At 43.2% G+C, this 22,295-nt stretch overlaps 1 long non-coding RNA gene across 18 annotated transcripts in view; it reads left to right on the top strand.

The window, feature by feature from the left end:
* The window catches only part of LOC110982981 (uncharacterized), a 28,841-nt gene that overhangs the window by 4,597 nt on the left and 1,949 nt on the right, over window positions 1–22,295 (top strand). For 4 of the 18 annotated variants that reach the window (XR_015426718.1, XR_015426710.1, XR_015426716.1 and 1 more), the window contains 6 exons: window positions 6,443–6,626; window positions 9,649–9,854; window positions 10,403–10,601; window positions 11,378–11,560; window positions 12,551–12,674; window positions 20,736–20,787. This is a non-coding gene — a long non-coding RNA (uncharacterized LOC110982981). Of the gene's footprint in view, window positions 1–6,420; window positions 6,627–8,782; window positions 9,081–9,648; window positions 9,855–10,402; window positions 10,602–11,377; window positions 11,561–12,550; window positions 12,675–14,672; window positions 14,777–17,400; window positions 20,498–20,735; window positions 20,788–22,295 lie in introns of all 18 variants that reach the window. The other 14 variants (XR_015426721.1, XR_015426708.1, XR_015426722.1 and 11 more) reach the window with 13 other exon arrangements.

Genomic DNA, 22,295 nt, shown 5'->3' with positions numbered 1-22,295 from the left:
CTTCTGGAAGTGCACAGATATTTTCTTAGAAATTAGATGGGAATATGATGGGTAATAAAGAGGAGGAGAGAGAGAGGGGAAGAGGGTCTTGGAGATTTTGACTTGCTATGTATCACATCTGCTAGCACTACTGTAGAAATAAATAAGTATACATGTAGATTAGCAGAGAAGCGTGATCGTGTGAGTTTGTCAGAAGTACAACGGTTTCGTCGTAAAGAAGATGAAACTACATTACAACTCCTGAAGCTTATTGAATGCAGTTTAAGTCAGACACCAAGAAGGATGAGGAAACTTTTGAGGACTTTGCAAATAGACTTGAACACAGCTTCTTCAAATGGCTCCAAACAGAGAAGGCAATGGCTAAGGTTCCGGAGGTCAAATATTGTTTTAACTTCATCATGATGGACCAGTTCCTGCCCACAGTACACATTGACAGACTTCGCTTGAAGCTACGAAAGCACAAGTTCGAAACGGTGTCCAAACACGCTCGGACGGCAGATGAGTATGTGCTACACTATCAATCGAACAATTCAGCCTCCCACAGCAGGCCCAGGAACAACCCAGCGATACCACTGGCCCCTGACAAAACTTTCTCCTCACCAGGCAAGCCATCCGTGTTAGGAAACAAACCACAGGCAACACCAAACAAACCAGTGCCCCCTCCCCAACTGAGTCAACCCGGTCAGTACACAAGAGTGTGCTACCGATGCAAACAAATTGGCCATAGAGTGCGAAAATGCCCATTACTGCCCCCAAACCCCAGCACTCAGCTGCGTGCTCAGCCAGTAGCTCCACAACCGTCCACAGCCAGCACCAGGCCGCAGCAGCCAAAAAGTAGACTCTCTGCAGTCCGACAGGACTTGCGGAAATCGATCACTGCACTGGTTGTTGTAGATAACAACCGCACTGCTGTTGCTCTTGTAGACACCGGTTCCAGCCTGTCCTTGGTTACAAAAGAATTCTGTAATGAACTTGGTCTGTCTCCAGGCACACCGTGTAAAGAGAGCGCACCCAGAACTGTCAAGACCTAAGTCTCTGGGGGTGGCATGGATGCAGCCCTCGGCCTACACGATGCCCGCTGCCTGCCGACCCCTATGCTGCTTGGGATAGACTGTGTACATGAAACCCATCTCACACTTGACTTCGCAAATAACTACAGCACTACTGGACAGTCCGTTCCAAGGATGACCACCTAATCAAGTACCCTATGCTCGGTACTCCAGCCCCTTCCCTATGTCACACTAAAACGGTCACGACAGCTGATGAAGATGTCTCCATCAACTTCTTCATGCCTGGACCAACCAATCCTAACAGGCAATGAACCCCACTTCATAGACTTCCTGCTGAATGACTTTCTGACATCACGTCTGATGAACCAAGGCAGGCAGACGTTGCACTGCACCATGTCGATGTGTTTGAAGATGCCTCGCCCAATGCTCCCCCCCCCCACACCGTCTTCCACCAGATCGCCATCAAGCCTTGCACGATGAAATACAAACGCCACTGCAGTCAGGGAAGATTGTCCCTCGAAGTCACCATGGACATTGCCAGTACTGATGGTCCCCAAGAGAGATGGCAAATTTAGATTCTGTGTGGACTATAGGAAATTAAATCGTGTGATGAAAGTTGACGCATTTCCACTGCGAACTATTGACACCATACTTGACTCTCACCATAGGGTTGAATTTTTCTGCTCCCTGGATCTCCGCAGTGGCTATTGGCAGATGAACATGGCTCCCGAGGATGCTGAGAAAACAGCCTTTATCTGTGAAGAGGGGCTGTTCCACTTCAGAGTACTTCCATCTGGAGTTAGTCAATGGCCTAGCCAGCTTTCAGTGCCTTACATGTACATGTATGTAAGAGGTGCTTGGAGACCTCATCGGCCGTACATTCTACGTGTACCTTGATGATATCGTTTGCTACTCGCAAACTGTTGAGCAACATTTTGCTGATCTGCATGAAGTGCTGACCAAGCTACATGCCGCTGGTCTTACCATAAACTTTGAGAAATGCAACTTTGCTTGCTCCAAAATGTCTTTCCTCGGACACATCATGAGTAAGGGTGGTCTGCGTCTGAACCCAGACAAGGTGGCCACAATTCAGGACTTCCCAGTTCCCCAGACACAGCAGCAGCTCAGCTGGGACATTTCTTGGGAATGGTGGGATGGTATCAGAGGTTAATTCCCCACCTGTCCAACATACCTGTACATGTAGCTGAACCTTTGTACCAACTTTGCTGAAAGGATGTTGCTTGGGTGTGGTCTCTGGCATGCCAACAAGCCTTTGACTGCTTACGACACATGCTTACAACAAAGCCCATCCTGGGTTTCCCTGATCCTAATTCGCCTTTTCCCATTCATACTGAGGTGAGCGATGTTGGACTTGTTTGACAGTCTCCAGCAACAAGAGAATGGGTCACACACTATCACCTTCACCAGCCGAGCTCTTTCTAATGTTGACAGGAATTGTAGCGCAACAGAGAAAGTGTTTGCATGGCTATTGTTTAGGCCATAGAGAAATAACGCCCATATCTAGGTTTGCCATAATTGCTGGGTAGTGACTGACCACCAGGCCTTGTGCTGGCTGTTATGCAGATCCAACTAGAAGGGACGCCTCGCTCATTGGGTCATACATGTACGCTTACAGGACTTTGCGTTCGATGCTGTGTTTTGCCCAGGCTCACAAAATGTGGCACCCGGTGCCCTATCCAGGGCTCCGAATTAACTGCACGTTATTGGAGTGGTGCTAACAAACCCGGACCCGTGCACCTCCAACACCGACCCAACTGGCACCTGCAGACAGCTCCACTGATGTTGTGCCCTCTGCTAGGACGCATGACAGGGACAACTCGGTAGTTCCCTGTGCTGCGGCCATGTGCCTTGATCCCACAGATGCTCTGATAGACTGGGTACAGTTTGACAGCTGCAATGAGTGGTTTCTCACCAAATGTGTCCACATCCGCCCAAAATGTGCTGCCAATATGGCCAGATTCTCATGCCCAGTCTCCCGTCAATGTCGATGGGAACACCGAAAGGACCTTGAATAATGGGATATCACTGTCTTGACTGACTGCAGCTACATGTATAATGTGCCGACTGTACTGCTGTCCTCACACGGGAACGTCTCCTAGAGGCAGAGGCTGCTGACTCAGATTTTGTGCCTTTCTACGACTTCCTTGAAAACAATCAATTGCCAGATGACCCACACCTCACTAAATGCATTCAGGGCCAAGCCGACAAATATCGCATTCATGATGCCCTACTTTTGCACTTTGTCAAGTCGTCATTGGCTTTTGTTGTCCCTAAAGCCCTGCAGAGAGATGTAATGCTGGAGTACTGTGCTAAACCAACTGCTGGCCACCTCGGATGAATAAAACTTTGAACCGCATTCTTAGTGAACGCCTTTGGTGGCAGGGGATAGCCAGGTTAGTCCTCAGTTTCATTCGTGCCTACCCTAAGTGCCAGCAGACAAAGCCGCTGTACCTTAAACCAGCAGGAATTATGCTCTCAACGCAGTCAGATGCACCGTGGCAGATTGTTGACATAGACCTCATACATGTACATGTAGGTCCCCTACCCAAGTCGTATGGTGGCCATGAGTACATGTACCTCCTCGCCGCTACTGACCATTTCTCAAAGTGGACTGAAACTTTTCCACTGAGGAATGCTTCTGGCAAAAGTCACCTGCGCGGTTGTTCGCCAGTTGTTCTGCTGTTTCAGAGCCCCATGCTCACTCCTGTCTGACAATGGCCCCTCGGTTCACCAGATCGGGCCTTTTCTGCAGTCTGCAGTGACTGGGGAGTTGAACAATGTCTTTTTCACCCTACTGCCCCCAGTCAAACTGGGTCAAGTGTGTTGGCCGTGTCATCAAGCATGATGCTTCAGGCCTACATAGGATCTGACCACCTCATTTGGGACACTTACATTGCCCAATTTATATTTGCCCTGAACACAGCAGCGCACGAGACCACGGCAGTAGAACCAGCCGTTCTGATGTTCGGTCGCAGTATTCGCACACCACTGCCAATAAACTTGTAACAGATTCTTTGCCAAATCAACAACCAGATATACAGCAAGTGTCCGAACAAGCCAACATTCAACAAGCACCAAAATCAGGCTTGTGATAAACGCAAATGCTACTACAACAAATCGCACAGCAGCTTCCATCTGTCCACGGGTTACAAGGTAATAGTCCGCACTCACCCTTAGTTGAATGCCGGCAAGAACTTCAGTGCAAAACTGGCGCCCCGCTGTAGATCAGGGACCATTCGTTGTGAGGGAACTCCTCACAGCAGTTAACCTCAAACTCTCCAACATCAACGAACCTAACAAAGAACTTGTTGTACGTACACATTGACCAGGTCAAACCTGTCCCATAATGGACTCTTGAGCTGTTAGGTTCGATGGACTGAAAGGGCTTCACTTTTCGAGCTGTGCTGGTTCGAGTGTTGTCAATCCATTAAAACCCGTTTTTCCCTCCAGGGCCAGCTACATGTATGTTCCATGACTGTCACGTTTATTTCAATTCTTGGACAAGAAGGCATTTTCTGTTTTCTTTTTCTCAGTGGCCTTTATATAAAAGAAAAGAAAATTTTGACTTTGTCGCCCTGATAATGATGCAGTACCCCAACAGATGTGGCTTGAATATATACGTACATGTATGTCTTTTGTGAAGGACAGACATTCTTCTTGCTTTAACCTAGGTTACATGTGTTTGTGATCTGCAACTCCAGTAATTGTTTTGTCACCTGGCATGCTCGCACTTGTTTCATTAAGTGAATAAGAGCAAGAAGTAAGATTTTTTCTTTGGCCACAAACCCAAGATTGGAATGTTGTTTTATATAAACATGTTAAGCCAACCTTTTTATTTTTAGTTTTACCCCCAGACATAGTCTTTGAGGGGGGAGTGCAACAGTATAATTTGGCAGCTTAGGCCCTCCATACTTTTACTGTACTCCCTGTCTTGATGCATGCTGGGATATGTTGTGATGGCAGATAGTTCTGATGATGGATATGTACATGTACATGTGTGAAGGATTAAACTTTGATCGTAGTTGGTGTCGTCCTGTACCTTCTTTCTCTGTAGCTTGTAGAGCAGAACCGAATAGTAAGTACATGTAACAGTGTTACCTGTTACAGGTGGACCTGAGCCTTCAAAGCATTGCAGCATTGAACGACCAATTAAAGTTCTGTTCTCAGCATGCATGTGTATGTTCACCCCCTCCACTTTACATGTTGTTTGTGTGCATGTGCTAAAATCTGACAGTAGTGGTCACTTTCTGTTGCTTGTTAAAATGGCGACCCCGGCCAGCGAATGATTATACATGTACCAAAATCCATCGGATAAGAACTGCACTGTGTAAACAGTTAGATGAATTTATACCACATTACCAGAGAAATATAATCAGGCTTCAGATTTCATTTTGTGATGTGTTTTTGTTTATTGTAAGTGATATTTGGTAGAAAATGGGGTGAAAGACGTCAGTGTTCCGGGGGTATGTTACATTTCCAAACGTAAGAAAGGGTAGGGTATATGTGTAGTAAGGAGGGGAATTCGACCAACTGCATTCCAAAACTACACAGCTGGTCAAGTATCTTGCTTATGTGGTCCAGTACTCCCACCTTTACCCCATTTAAAAATCAAAATTTGGAATTGTTCTCCAGTTTTTCCTCATATGCTTCATATCTTGATACATGTAATTAAAAGAGTGTTTGAAATAGGTTACCATGCAATTACATGTATGTTTAAGCTATTGCAAAATGTCCTTTGCTAGTTTTATCAATTTCAACTTGGGCTTTTTGTCGAGGCGATTGATGGTCGGCCATGATTATGTGTGCACCTGTGCATGTACATTACTCCCACACAGGTACTGTACGTGTATACACGCACTACTATGGAAAAATGATTCTTGTGCACAGTATTCAATTTGCAATAACTTGAAAATACTACCGATATTTTAACTGGGGGCCGGGTCATTTTGATTTGTAGGTAATCAGTTAACCCACAGAATATTGATTACAGAAATTAAAACATTATGGACCTTACAATAATTGTAACATGTAAGATGTGTTTCGAAGACCCGAGGAAGTTGGTAAGCATGTTATTGGGCCGTGAACAACGCAGATTTTACAATCTTTTTAATGAGGCTTGAATTAGTGGACTACACCTTATATTTCAAAATGGCATCTTCCAAGAAATAATGACGGCTGGATTAAAAAAAATCGCTCCTCTTGTTCACGTAAGTTGTAGCAGTGGCAGAGAAACCACAACAAGCCATGAATTCGAGTTTTTATGAATTATGAGACATCAGAAATTTTGGATTATTGGCACCAAAAATATCCAGATAATCACACGAGAATTCTGTGTCATGTACACTGTACAGTATGAAAAACATGTAACTTTGTCATTGTTTGTGATCAGTTTCAGGCAATTTTGTTTACAGGATGGACTGAATGAAGCCTAGGAAAGATGGATTCCAACTGGCTTTAACCCTAAGAGAGCTTAACCCTAATGGAGGCCAACCCTAACAAATGCTAACCCTAACTGAGGCCAATCCTAATTGCGGGGGGTGTCAATCTTGGACGGTCACGGACAGCCTGTGCACACCAAGCCGTGGAAATGCACAGGTGAGTGAAAGTTCTCCATACACTCTTCACAGTGATTTGTTCCACTCATGTTGGAAGTGCCGTATGTTGGGCTGAGGTTTTCAACTCTAGGGCTAGAGGATCAACTAGAGTCGTTTCTACGGTTGAGCTGTCATGTCAATTAAAAGCACGGCCAAAGTTGGGTGTCTCTCGTGCACTGCTGTTCGCAGTGTCTGGCCCAAGGGGGAAACCGTTGCTTATCAGTAGGAACAGCTATAGTTCAAACTGCTAATGTGCAAAAGGGTGATTTTTAGATGCTGACTGCAGAATGAGTTTGGACGAGTAGCAATTGTACATGTACATAGGCAGTCTGCTGTAGTCTGTTCTGTTCACATGGGTCTTTATTTGAATATGGGGGCCGATTTGTAATTCAGTATGGAGCTACCGGTATTAAACACAAGGAGTTGGCGTGTACAGAGATCAAAAGGGTCAATGATGGCCACTGCCAGCACTGCACGTGCTGCAAGGACAAAACAAATTCTGCGCCGCTTGTAGGCTACAAGGAATGCTCAGAGTTGCATTTGCAAAGGATCGCGGGTACCGCGCATGCGTGTCCGTAACACTTCCGCATGTTCAACATGGCCGCCTTGAGACGGAAACCATCATCATCAGAGACTTAAATTTTGATAATGTTAGTGATTGTTCTGATATTCCAATGATAATGAAAGTCTGGTTACGTCTTTACATCCCCAAAACGTCACTCTTAACAACAAACAGAATTACTAACTAATACAAATTCTCCAAAATCGCGATCACTGTGTACAAAGAATGTCTAGTGTCTTCAACATTGGAGCTGGTAACCGCACTTTGTCTGTGGAGCCGACAGGAGCAGTTAATTGGATTACGGTCTGTGGGGACTTCTAACTCCTTGTGTTTGATAGCTCCGTGATTTCAGGGACATCACAATTATCATGACCATTTAAAACAAGACCACTTCACTTTCCCATTTAATTTTCATATGTATTTGTCAGTTAATATGTGTTGATTACATTAAATTCATTTACATTAAAAAAAAGTTGATTAACACAATAATTGCAAGGGAAAAACTTCATCGTTTCTCACTATTTTTTCGGTATTTAGTGTGACATTTTTGATGACCTGTTTCATATGACACTTCATACCACTGACAAAACAAATAAATCATTTACATGTGTATTTTCTAACGAACCTATCAACAGAAATTATGATATCATATAAATCTCCAAATGAAATTCCTTTTAATTGAGAATACGGGTGCTGTCATAATTTTGATATAAGAATATAACATTTTTTTCCTCCAGTTGATAGAATCATTTTTGGCTGTTTAAAACAAAGAAAAAGCGGTTGCAAATCATTTCGAAAACCTAAAATATCAACTCTAAGTACTCCCTAAAATACTTCCTTCTAACTTGTGTCTGAGATCCCAAACATTTCTGAAGATATCCCTGTCAATTCTCGTCAAAAATATTTTGGTTACTCGCAAAATTGTTACGTTGTAAACAAAAAAGTTTGTGCAACATCCAACCTTTCGCCCGAGTTGGGATCATATTGTAAGCCTGCGTGCGCTGTCATGTGATCATCACATGACACAGACATGCCAAGTTCCCGCCATTCCTTCATCGTCCAGAAATTTCAATCGAAGTTTTCGTTACTCACACGTTACACTGTGACAAAAAGTGGCGGGTTTCTTCTCAAGACATGAAGGTAAAATTTACCTGAAACCCTGAATGGAAGTGAGAATTTCTGGCCTGCTCATTAGCATTAAAAGTGCCCCCACAGTATCTTTTGAAATTTGAGATTGTATGACCCCAAAATGGTGAGATTGTGCAAATCTTCGCCAGGATCAACTCTCTGGGTCTTTGAGCTTTCATCTGAGAGCAAAATGGCTAAAAAGAACAGTTGAAAAATGTCGTTAAGTGCCCGAGAATGTTAAAGGTTGCCACTTGAGAAATGGCTGCAAGCAGCCTTAGGAAGAATCACTTTTTGGGGGGAAATTTTTGTTTATGGGAATAATTAAAAATGTAATCAATTAACTCACGGAACATTGTATGGACCATACAATAATTTAACATGTTTCAGAAACCTCAGGGATATTGGTACGCATGTTATTGGGCCCCGACCAATGCCAATTTTACACTTTTCAATTGGGTTTAAATTAGTGGACTACGCCCACAGCGCGTGCATGTGACGACCGCGACGCAATGTCATGGATTTGAGCATGAGCAGGTGAGTAGGCCTTGGCCTACTTTGAGTTTGCGCTGGGATAATGTTTGCTGTGTCTATGCTGACAGGCTAATTAATCAGAGAGAAGTGCAACCAGAAACAAGCTAATAAAACGAAATACCCCTGCGTTCCTGCATCCTGACACCGTAGGGGCCTACTGGTCACCTTGAAACACCGACCAAACTTTTCAAAGCACACAAAAAACATGGACATGGTGAAGTCGGAGGAAAGCAGGTAACGGTACTTCAAGTCTCCAGTGATAAATGCAAACATCCATGCTAGCTTCCCCCCCCAAATGTGATCCTCATGAAACAACTGCATGCTGTTTCCTTAGTCTTGTTACATTTCACATTTGTAATGTCATTAAATGTGCTGAAAGAAATTTAATGCAGCCAGAAACATAACTACCAGTAAATGAAAGTTAAACGCACAAATAGAAAATATGAAAGAAAAAAAAGAATTTACTTACAGAAGAGCATTTTTTGTTGCAGGGTGGTTGTGGAAGGTGCAGGGAAAAGTCTGTTTCATGTTTCACTTTATGAATTGTTGTCCAAATGACGTATCCAGGGGTCTAAAAATAGCTACCGTACATTGTTAATCCTAGGAACTTAAGGGGTACTTCCCCCAGACACCCACTGGGGCATTGCCCCTTGACCCTACCAGGGGCCCCAACTAGGGATTCTAACCATCCTTGCTTGAGCGACCAATCCTACATGTAGCTCTAGTCTCAGCAATATAACCAGCAGGCTGGTGAGCTTGACCCTCTAATCAGCCAAGCTTTATTGACCAATCTTATCTCTAGTCCAGCAATGTGATTCAGCCAGTGAACGTGAGCTTCTAACCATCTAGGCACGAGTGACCAATCCTGTCTCTAGTGTCGGCAACATGAACCAGCAGATGAACTTGAGCCTCAAACCGCATCCAGGCTTGACTGATAAATCCTAGCTTTGGTCTCATCAGTGACATGTACTAGCTGGAGAACATGATTGAGCCGCTTACCATCTTGGAGTGAGTGACCAGCGATTCAGCAATATTAACCAACAGGTGGACTTTAGCCACTAAAAACTATCCATACATGAATGACAACTCCTGTGACCCCCCCCTTATGCCTGAAGCTGGCAACGGGGCCGGCAACGAGGCTGGCAACATGAACCATCATTTGAGCTTCTAAGCATCCAGGCCTGAGTGACCAATCCTAACTTTTGTTTCAGCGACATGAACCAGCGTGAAAATTTTAGTCTCTTATTACCATCTGGGCTTGAGTGAACCAATCCAGTGTCTCAGTGACATTGACCAATAGGTAGACTCTTGCCTTGGAAACCATCCAGGCTACTATACCATCCAGGCTTGAGTGACCAATCTTTGCTCTATGGACTTTTATAGAGATATCTCTTACACAGCAGGGAGTTGGTCTTCCAGTTTTTGGCTTCAAAAACAATTCAGTAAATTTGAAGCTATGAGCTAAATTGACTTTTGTTTCGGGAGTTATTTGTAAATGTGGACAGGATTTATCACTCGAGATTTAACAAATTTGATTATTATTTTCCTTTCATCAGTGCTGTGTTTAAAGTGGTTTGCTTTCATGGAGATGCAAGCACCTGGCTGAAGTGAGCATGGGTGAGCCACAGTGGTTGATTAGTGACCAATCCTAGCTCTTGTCTCAGCAACATCAACCAGCAGGTGGACTTGAGCTTCTAACCATCCAGGCTTGAGTGATCAATCAGTAGCTCTAGGCTCACAAACATCAACCAGTAGGTGAGCTTCTTCTGTACTTACGTGTATGGTTAATATCTCCTCCTTTATTTTATTTTCTTGTAGTCATCATCAATTATCACAATTTGTCTAACTTTTTGCCGTCAGCTCTTGTCATGTCTTTGATGTCTTACCCAATCTGTGTTTTTGTCTCGTAGTTGTTAGTGTTGTTGTTCTTGTTATGTATTGTCTTAAGGGCTTTTTTACAAGCCTCTGCTTATCCAACAGCCTCATGCTCTGCTCTTTTCTCTGCATTTGTACATGGACTACTTTTCTTAATCTTATAAATTCTGATGTTCTTTTTTCATTAAGTACATCGATTTTGCTAATTTCAATGTACCAACTTTTTTAATGTCTATGTATTTTCTTAAGCTTATCCATTTTGTCATTGAATTGAAGTTAAATGCACTAATAGAAAATATGAAAAAAAAAATTGAATTCACTCATAGAAGAGCTTTTTTTGCTGCAGGGTGGTTGTGGAAGGTGCAGGGGAAAATGATAAAGTCGAGTTCATGTTTCATGTGCGTTCATGAAGTGTTGTTTCAAATGACGTTTCCAGGTGTCTAAAAATAGCTCAAACCCAGGAGCTTAAGGGGTTACTGCCCAGCCAGAACCCCACTGGGGCATTGCTCCTGAACCCTACCAGGGGACCTAACTTGGGATTCTAACCATCCTTGCTTGAGCGACCAATTCTAGCTCTAGTCTCAGCAACATAACCAGCAGGCTGGGGAGCTTGACCCTCTAATCACCCAGGCTTTATTGACCAATCTTATGTCTAGTCCAGCAGTATGATTCAGCCGGTGAATGTGAGCTTCTAACCATCTAGGCACGAGTGACCAATCCTGTCTCTAGTGTCGGCAACATGAACCAGCAGATGAACATGAGCCTCAAACCATCCAGGCTTGACTGATAAATCCTAGCTTTGGTCTCGGTGACATGAACCAGCTGGAGACCATCCTGGAGTGAGTGACCAGCAATTCAGCAATATTAACCAATAGGGGGACTTCATCCACTAAAAACCATCCGTGCATGAATTACCACTCCAAGCTCTGTAGTCCCAGCAATACTAACGAGAGGTTGAACTTGAGCATCAAACCATACAATCTTGAGTCCCTAGCTGTAGTCTCAGCAATGTGCAGACCTGTCTCTGGGGGGAGGGGATCAGTAAGAAGCATAAGCATAAAAACTACATTTTGTTCTTGTGATATGCCCCCCCCCCAAGCTGATACTTTGGCCCCCCTTTATGCCTGAAGATGGCAACGGGGCTGGCAACATGAACCAGCATTTGAGCTTCTAAGCATCCAGGCTTGAGTGACCAATCCTAGCTTTTGTGTCAGCGACATGAACCAGCTTGAAAATTTTAGTCTCTTATTACCATCTGGGCTTGAGTGACCAATCCAGTGTCTCAGTGACATTAACCAGTAGGTAGACTCTTGCCTTGGAAACCATCCAGGCTACTATACCATCCAGGCTTGAGTGACCAATCTTAGCTCTAGTCTCAGCAACATGATCCAGTGGGTTTACTTGAGCCTCTAACCACCCAAGCTGGAGTGACCAATCCTAGGTCTGTGGACTTTCATAGAGATATCTCTTACACAGCAGGGAGTTGTTCTTCCAGTTTTGGGCTTCATAAACAAATCCAGTAAATTTGAAGCTATGAGCTAAATTGGCTTCTGTTTCTGGAGTCATTTGCAAATGTGAACAGGATTTATCACTCATCAGGCCTTTTTGATTAGAAGCTTAACCCTAACCGCCCAAGGGTTGCTGGACCTAACCTTCCCCAATCACGCGAACTTCAATACCTTGGAAAAAACACTCTTACCTCACAGTACCCAATCCCACAGACTTGAACAGTACCTCCTGCTACAACAGTACACAAACTCCAACAGGTCTTTACCTGTGTAATTTTGTTTGACTGGGTACAAATTTGATTATTCTTGTTTTCCTTTCAGCGCTGTGTTTAAAGTGGTTTGCTTTCGTGGAGATGCAAGCAACTGGCTGAAATGAGCATGGATCAGCCACAGTGGATGATAAGTGACCAATCCTAGCTCTTATCTCAGCAACATGAACCAGCAGGTGAGTGTGTACCTTTAACCATCCAGGCTTGAGCGCTCAATCCTAGCTCTAGGCTCACAAACATCAACCAGTAGGTGAACTTCTTCTGTACTTACGCGTATGGTTAATATTTCCTCCTTTATTTTATTATCTTCTCGTCATCATCAATTATTAGAATTTGTCTAACTTTTTGCTGTCAGCTCTTGTCATGTCTTTGATGTCTTACCCAATCTGTGTTTTTGTCTCGTAGTTGTTTGTGTTGTTCTTCTTGTTGTTATGTATTGTCTTAAAGGCTGTTCTGACAAGCCTCTGCTTATCCAACAGCCTCATGCTCTGCTCTTTTCTCTTCATTTGTACATGGTCTACTTTTCTTAATCTTATAACACTGTGAATTCCTGCTCGGTTCAAATGCAGTTTCTCGGTTAAAACTGGTGTATGCCGTCTAATCATTCAATTTAACTGTGTTCATTTTCACTTAAACTTGGGTAGCAAAAATGCAGGGTTAAAATGGGGTTGTTTTTGGAAACTGGTAAGGAGCTCTGCTCAGTAACTCTGCGGTCAGTGTTGTGGTTTATCAGCTCAGATAGCAGGGCCGGCTATTTGGTTAAAACAGAGGTCTTCTTGGGAATCACACTCTGCAGTCAGTTTTGTGGAGCATAATCCCCAAGGCCAGATGAGTTCCTTTGTGCGTGGCGATCGTACTGCATTAATAGGCTGCCCCGCCCTAATCCCTAACGGTATACTAAATAACTTTTAATCACCACTGATTGATACAAGCGAGTTCTTTGCACCCACACTCAGCACTTCATGGGCCTCTCCTATATTGAATGTATTGGTTTTTCAGGATACAGACATTTTATTTAACTCTTCGCAAATCCCTGCCGAACGATCGGGCCCTTCACGAACTGGCGGATGGAATGCAACATGCAAGCTTATGTATAAATGCGCCCGATCTTCCGCGTATTGTGAATATTTTTGCTACAAGCTCTCACGTCAGGCCAACCACCGAACCGCACAGTTCATTTAAACATGGCACTTTCGAACTGAACCGACCCACACTGTTAGGTTTGGATGTTCAGCTTTGATATGACATGGCATTGACAGCAAACGAAATGCATGCAATTGCAAGAAACGTTGAGAAAAAACAGACAATGGAAACAGGATAACAAGTTATATATACCCGCACTGGCTTGGGGCAGTACAATGCACACGTGCACAAACATGTACATGTACAGTAAATTTAAGTGGCCCCGCATCACCTGATGCCAGAGAATTCAAAATCAACTACTTTGGACACAGGTACCGTTTTTATCCATTCAATTCATTGCTTTATATGTGAAAATTCAGTGAATTTATCGTGTAAAGTTACAATGAACATGTAGGTATGGCATTTCGGCCGCATTACAATACTAAATTCTCACTACATTTGTGCTTACGTATATTCAGAAAAATATTATGCATGCAAATTTCCAAGATGCACGCCCTTACGTTTCATACTTGGCCAATGAAGTTAGAAATAGACTTTCAAAATGAATTTGGATTGGATGCTGATCGCAGTCGGTCTGGCGCTCGATATCAACGGCAACTCCAGGAGAAAATATAGTTTTAGGGCCATTCGCGTAGAGGTACGACCCAATTTGCATGTGATGTCTCTCTCAGTCTTGCTATTGGCTGAGACAACAAAGAAAAGGATGTTCTAAGCTTGGGGACGGGAGGATTGAGAGATTTCTAACTAGGAGTTTGGCGTAGACTGTAGATCAAAAAGTACAATGTAAGGTTTCATTTGAAGGTGAGAATGAGTAATTCCTCGACTAAAAATCTACTGACGACCGGCCAACACAAGCCGGTTGAGGTGATCGGCGCTGATCGCCACCCTCCGCAATATTGGTTCATATCCGCGTCCTACCCTGTGCACCTTTTTGTCTGCCCCGGCCCGTGCACGTGCAGAAAAGGTATCGTTTTTATTTGATCAATTCATTGCTTTATTTGTCAAAAATCAGTGAATTTATCATTTACCAGGTGCGGAAATGCCTCCACGTGCCAATACATTGAAGCCAATTTCCAACTTGTGGAGCGTCAAAGAAAGATGATTGACATTTCCCCCCTAACCGCTCCTTTATCAGGTAAAAAGTGGATTTACCCAACGGGACTCTGTGGTTTGTAGCACACCATCTCTCTACTGTTAAAACACGGTTAAAATGGGCGACTGTTCGTTTGGACTGCTTATGGATCAGGAGAGGATTAAGGCTTGAATAACAAAGGGTGGTGGGTTCAGTTGAAACACGGTTAAAATGAGGTGAATATTTTGGCTTGATATGTGCAGTTAAACCGGGTTAAAATCGGCTGGAATATTTTTTAACCGAGAAACGACATTTAACCCTATTTTAGCCGATCTAAGTTTCATAGTGTAAATTCTAATGTTCTTTTTTTTCATTAAGTACATAAATCAGGAAAAAAGTTATTTTCATCCATTTTGCTAATCTCAATGTACCAAGTTTCTTTAATTCTATGTATTTTCTTTAGCTTATCCATTTCGAGAATTTCTGTGTACCTTGTTTCCTTAATTATCAACATAATTTTTTGTTTTTAAAAAGAGTATGGGATGAATGTCTCCTTGAATTGAATTAAGCTTAAGCCTCTGATCAGCAAGGCCTGATAGGCAATCAATCGTAGTGCTGTATGCAGTCTCAGCAACATGAACCAGCAGGTGAGCTTATGCCTCTAAAACTATTCAGGCTCTATTCTCAGCGACATAAACCTGCAGCTCCTCACGTCGTCAAAACCGTCACCGTTCACCTCGACCCCTGATTGTCAGAAAGCAATAATTGCCCACTTGACTACAGCACCAGCATATGCAGACTTCAGCCAACCCTTTATCCTACATACAGATGCTAGTCTCACTGGACTCGGAGCTGCACTTTATCAGCTCCAGCAGCTCCAGCATGTCCAGGCTGGCAAGGAGCGGGCTATGGCATACGCTAGTCGGGGCTTGTCCAAGAGTGAGAATTACCCCGCTCACAAGCTAAAATTTCTTGCTCTCAAGTGGGCAGTCACAGAGAAGTTTCACTTTTACCTACATGGAAACCAGTTCAATAACCCCTTGACATATGTGCTGACAACTGCAAAGCTGGATGCCACTGGTCATCGCTGGCTACATGCTGCTGCACTTTCTGCATAATACAAGTAATTTCACATTGGATTACAGCAAGGGAATTAAGCATTTGATGCAGATGTCCTACCTCACCGTCTCCACTCTGCTCCGGCAGAAAAGGACACCATGGAGACATGAATGTTTCAGGCTGTTATTAGTTCCCAGGGTGTGAACTTGACTGGGGAGTCCCCTACCCTGCATACTCCGTTGGTTCAAGGTACTTGCTTTGCAAAGCAGTGCCGTGCCCTCTGCTATTGACAATCCTCCCTTGTGGCATGGGCAGAGCTGTTCACCCAGGGTAACCATGGAGGAACTATCAGTGGAGTGATCCTCTTTTGGCAAGAGTTGTCAGATACAAAGAAAGTGGTCACCCCCCCTGACAGAGAACAAAAGCGGTCTGAAGATCGTGATGTCCTCTTCCGTCCGCATCAGGAGCGAGATGGTGAAAAACTTTTTCAGTTTAACTCCTCCCCAAACCTCACCATGATATGTGGTTTTGAAGGCACTCCACGGCGAGGCTGGTCAGTTTGGTCGTGAACGCACCTTGGATCTTGTTCGTTCAAGGTTTTTTGGCCCCACGTGGCTGATGACATTGACAAGAGAATACGAACATGCTCTAGCTGTATTTGGGGGAAGCTGCCACCAGCTGCCATACATACTGCACCTCTGGTAAACATTAAAGCCAGAGAACTGATGGAGCTTGTGTGCATAGATCATCTTTCTCAGAAGTCATCTGGTGAGAACCAGTCAAGCATCCTTGTCATCACTGATATTTGGTACAGATATGCACAAGCCATTCCTGTTCCAAACCAGACAGCAAAGACTACAACCCGAGTCCTCTCCAACACCTTCATTGGACACCATGGTTTTCCAGGTCGTCTACATTCCGACCAGGGAAGATATTGAATCAGAGGTGATGAAGCAGCTATGGCAAGTAACCGGCATAACTAAGAGTAGAACCATGCCATATCACCCCCAAGGTAATGGCCAAGCAGAACGGTTTAATAGGACACTCTTCGAAATGCTTGGTACATGTACACTGCCTGAGGACAAGAAAGCTGCCTGGCAGAAGTATGTGCAGTGTTCTCCATAGGCTGTTTTAGCAGGGCGGATCGCCCTGCCAAATTTTGGGCCGCCCCGCTAAAATTTTGCCGCCCTGCTAAAATTTGTGCCGTCCTGCTATTTTTTTGAGTAGCATATTTTTCCCCGAATGTCTGCTTTCTCAGGATTTTAATAAACAAGAGGTTCACCGTAGTTTGTGGATCGAGTTCGAGTTGACTGACGACGCTTATGGTGCACTGACAATGGTTATGCATAGTCAACCTCGTGTCCCGAAAAATCATTGCATATGTTTTGTACATGTACATTGTATTGCGCAAGCGTGTACATGTACAAGCAGTGAATGTGACTGGTACCCGTGGTGCAACATTGCTTTGCGGAGTGTGTGCGGGCGCCAGTGGAAGGACCGTGCCATGCCTGATGAGCGGCCCCCACGCTCTGCTCCGATGGAAGCGTTGCTTCATTTTTATGACGTGAGCTGGAAATTGTAAACTTATCTTTGCCTGAACATATTTCTTTTGTCCTTTTTTATTCAAGGGCACATTTTGAGGCTTGTTTTAACTCTACCTTTTCACAATCAACTGATCATTGAGAAAACCGCATGCTCTGCTCATCTCAAGCATGTCTCAAGTCACTAACATGAGGTTCTGCTCAAAATGCTCCAGAAATTTAAGTAGTTTCATCATAAAATCTCTCGATGAAGAAATTCCTCCTGAACAATATCCTAGCCAATATTTCACGTTGTATATGCAATCAGATTTGGGGCCAAATTACAGACAAAAGTGGACTGGAAATTGCCTCAGAATGTACCACAGAACATCTAGAATCCAAAAGTTGTCCCCGGACCCCACGCCTTAAGGGCTTTGGCTTCGTGCTTGCTATTTTGTCTACTGCCCTGCCAAAATTTTCGGCTGTGGAGAACACTGATGTGGCACCTCTGGTTCATGCCGACAATTCAGCAAGGAATGACACCACATGGATTTCCCCCTTAATTTCCTCATGTATGGGAGGCACCCAGACTTCCTGTTGGCATTGCCCTTGGCCTGGAACCTAGACAACCATCCAAAGTATCTCACAGTGTGTATGCAGACCAACTTTGGGAACACCTGTCAGCTGCTTACAAGGTGGCATCTGCTCATGCAGGCAAGTATGCAATGAAAAACAAGGTTCAATACGATCTGAATCTGACAGCTGCAGTGCTGCATCCAGGTGACCGAGTCGTGGAGAAAGTGGTTGCACCAACAGGCATCTACAAAATATCTGATAGATGGGAAGAGAATGCATACAGGGTAGTAAAACGGGTTAATCCTGAAACCTCAGTGTAAGTGGTGGCGCAAGGTGAGGGTTTGACTCAAGTACAACGTCAAAATTTGCTCTTGCCTTTGAATTCTTTGCCTCTGTAAATTCCCGTAAGTCATTCAAACAGCCCCCCCCCATCAGGTGAGAAGTCTGACCCACATCGATCTTCCTCTGTAGACTCAGACAATGGAGTGGTACGAGCAAGATACATATTGGAGAGTTACACTGCAGAGAATGCTCCGCTTCGGAACACTGAAACAAAGACCGCTCATCGATGAGAATTTTCTAATGTGCAAAATTGTATCACAGTCAGGAAACATGCCAGATTGGAAAGCCAAAGTAGACGTTCTTTGTTCCATTTTGGATGATAAGTCATGCAAACAAACGAACCAAAGAAATGTGTTTGACAGCAATAATTGGCATTATCTGCGGAGGGTAAATTGATGTCTTGTGTGTTAACAAAGATCAGACAAAGGTGATATTAGTGAATGGATGTGTTGGAAGTGGGTCACAAAACCTGTAGGTTATTTTGAGAGATAAAACAGTGATTTCTATTTTCCTGTGTCGGAAGTTGGGACGACATTCAGAAAGGAGGCAAGAATGTAATAAGACAAATTTGTGCCCCCCATTTTTTTTTTTAGTCCTAACTCCCCCAGAATTAGGCCATACAATTTCTTAGAAATGTGTGGGTTGCTTGGCAAAGCACAGGGCAAGCAGGTTGGTAGCAGAACCTACAACCAACAGCAAGGGGAGGAGCGGATAACTTCAGTGGCCAGTGACCTTCCACTTCACTTGGCTACTGGACTGAACAGAGATGGTTCTGTGATTTCTCCTTCCATCGAACCTGCCATACTTACAAATTCATCCCTGTCCTGCTCTAGGCAAAGACATTACCAGAGTAAGCCTATTGAGCTGCACATGCATATACATGTTCTGCTGGACAGTGTGTGGCTTGGACCAGAGCCACATGAACACCATTCCCACACCTAGTCAAGGGGACGGAGAGACTGTGCATTTGGACCCTGAACATCATCTGCATTAATAGCCCAACACGTCTTTGTCATCCCTTCAAGCCCTTTTTACTGCAAGTCCTTCTACTGCAAGCTCTACAGCTACATGTACTTGCCAAGTCAAGACAAGCCAAGTCCAGTCATCCCCAATTCAAAGCGCAGATTATCTACAAGCTAGACCCTTTATTTGTTTTCATTGTTAATTTCATTGTTAAATGGAATCCCTGAGTTTTTCTTATTATTAAATATGTATTCTCTAAAGTGAGGATATTTGTATTTGTCGTACAGCGTACTTTTCACCATGTTCGCTATCTTAGCCGGAAACGAATTAATTCTCACTGGTTGGCTTATAATGTGTGGCTCCAACCCACGACCCTGGGATTCGCCCCTTCGCGCCGTAAAAATTGAGATCCTCAGCCCACTTTTCAGCTATTATTCTCGGCCCACGCTCGAGCGAACACAGTGAAAGAAGGCAGACCCTGGCTCTTGTATATATGGTAATTGGTCTTTGTGCGTAGTCCAGAAATGAAAAGACCGATTTTGCATCATAATCACCAGCTTCACAATAGTCCCCACTTTGAAAAGAGGCAACGGGAATGTGGAATGGTGAGTAGAGCCGCATACCACCAAACAATCAGCCTTTTCACTGTGTAATTCAAAGCGTGCAGAGCACGCAGGGCCACAAACCAAGAATTTGCGGTTTGGCAGGTGGCCTTTGTGGCCAAGCGAGGCTGGAATTTTTGTAAGTCGGCTTTCGGGAAAAAATTCCCGTCGTCAAGGGGTTATAAGAGTCCCATGCTCTAGTGAGCTTAAGCCTCTGACCATCAAGGTCTGAGCAACCAATCCTAGCTGTGGTCTCGGCAACATGAACCAGCAGGTGAGCTTAAGCCGCTAAAACTATTTAGGCACGAGTGACCAATCTTAGCTCTACTCTAAGCAAAATGAACCAGTTGGGTGATCCTGAGCCCTCCAATCGTACTGGCTTGATCAACTAATCCTAGTTTAATAGTCTCAGCGACGTTAACCAGCAGTGGGACTTCAGCCTCTAAGCCATACGTGCTTGAGTGACTAGCTCTAGTCTCAGCAACATGAACCAACAGGTCGGCTTGAGTCACTAAAACCATCCAGGCATGAGTGATCTATCTCAGCTCTGTAGTCTCAACAACATGAGTCAGCCAGTCAACTTGAGTTTCTTACCATCTGTCTTTTAATGACCTATCCTACTGGTAGCTTTAGTCTCAGCAACATGAACCAGCAGGAGAACATCAACAGTCTGAGCTAGTGACCAATTCTAGCTCTATAGTCTTAGCGGCCTGAACCAGCAGGTGAATTTAAGACTGTAGTTTTGAATGACCAATCCTAGTTCTTAGCTTTTCACAGAGAGATAATTTTCACAGCAGGAAGTTGTTTTTTTTTCCGAGTTTTGACTTCAAGAACATCTCCTGTAAAGTTGGAGCTATATGAGCTAAAATGTTTTGTGTTTCTGGAGCCATTTCCAAACGTCAACGGCCATGGCTTGAAATTTGTCACGGATTTAACAAATATTCTTGTAATTTGTTTCAGTGTTGGGTTTACTTTGGTCGACCTTCATGGAGATGCCATTGACTGGCTAAAGGTGAGCCATGAGGGATTCTTTTAAAAAACCATCAGAAATTTTATGTACATTCTTCATGTATGTTTGATGTTGTGAATAGTGTAAATAGCTTTATCATTGATTCGATACCTTGTGCATTGTGGTCCTTTGAGGCAAGAAAATTGAACCTTATCTAGAGAAGGGTGCCAAAGAACAAACCCAATGAAGTTTCAGCTCAGTGGATACTGTACATATCTTGCCCAGAAAAAAAATTCTTGGATTTGGATTTCAAATCAAAAGTTTGTGGCTCATGATTGAATTATACTCGAATTTGAGCATCTGAGACACGTTCTCACAGTCACTCGAATGCAGGTATGCAATATCACACACCGAACAAAATAAGGTACATGTAACTGATGATTGCTTGTGTCGGGTCAATGGTTGTGGATGTCCAATGGCAATTTTGATGGAAACTGCCTTCTTTCATTGTTTCCTTCAAAATGACAGCTTGCTAGAAAGAAGAATTTCACGGGGGGTTTAGTTCCATAGCCACCTTTCAACAAGTAATTTTTTCAAAAATTAGTTCATCAGTTATTTTTTTTGATAACTGCAAATGATGGACTACACCTGAAAAAAATGTGTAACACTCCATTTGTAGGCAGCCAGAGGTTTGACAAGAAGATTCCTAAAAAATTAACTAAATTTGAAAACATGGTTTCCACAAATTGGCAGGATGTTTTGATTTAAAGCATTGATTTTTAATCGTGATTCAAATGACCAAAAAACAGCATTAAAAATCAAGAAAATTATGCTATATGTTTCATGAAGACTTCAGAAATCTTTTTGTTTGATATTTAAAGAACCAGGAAATAGAAGTATTTTAATAAATTTTACTAAAAACCCTCAAAATTATATCTTTGGGTTTCAATTAACCTCATTAAGAATTTTTGCTTCCAATTTCAATCCATATTTCGAAGTTTTTTATGCTAATGCATATTTGCATATTCATGAACAGAACTATGATGTCATCCAAGGCACTGAATCTCAACATTACACTGATTTGTGCACAGAAAATCTCTAGATTTTTTTAACCACTGCTATGGCAAATTTTATTTTTTTTGGCAATTTATTGCTGTGTAAGTATATGGCAATAATCCAGTAAAAATCCATTTCACAAAAACGTTCCCAAATTTGGGGTTCACTATTTGAACATGAAAACATGTAACCTGAACCATGTCTTCCTGATTTACATCAAAGCAAAAGCGCCCTCACTTGGCCATGACACTTTGGCAATTTTTAATGTTTGAAAAAGTGCACCATTCAGTTCACGTAACTGAAAAAAAAGTCAAACAGTCTTCATTCATGGAAGAAGAGTACAGAGATATGGTACACAAAAAGTGATTCTAAGAAAAATTCACTTCCTTGTTCCTTTAAATGAAGAATTGGCTGAATTTTATCATTTTGATTCTTTTAAAACAACGTAATCTGAATTCAGCTCATGGGTGTAATCATGCGCATATATAATTTTTGTCTATTATGTGCCCACTGGG

The sequence above is a fragment of the Acanthaster planci genome, linkage group LG10, assembly GCF_054643075.1.
Source record: "Acanthaster planci isolate LZ-2023a linkage group LG10, COTS_SCS, whole genome shotgun sequence".
NCBI lineage: Eukaryota > Metazoa > Echinodermata > Asteroidea > Valvatida > Acanthasteridae > Acanthaster > Acanthaster planci.
This window is presented reverse-complemented; position numbering and strand designations above follow the sequence as displayed.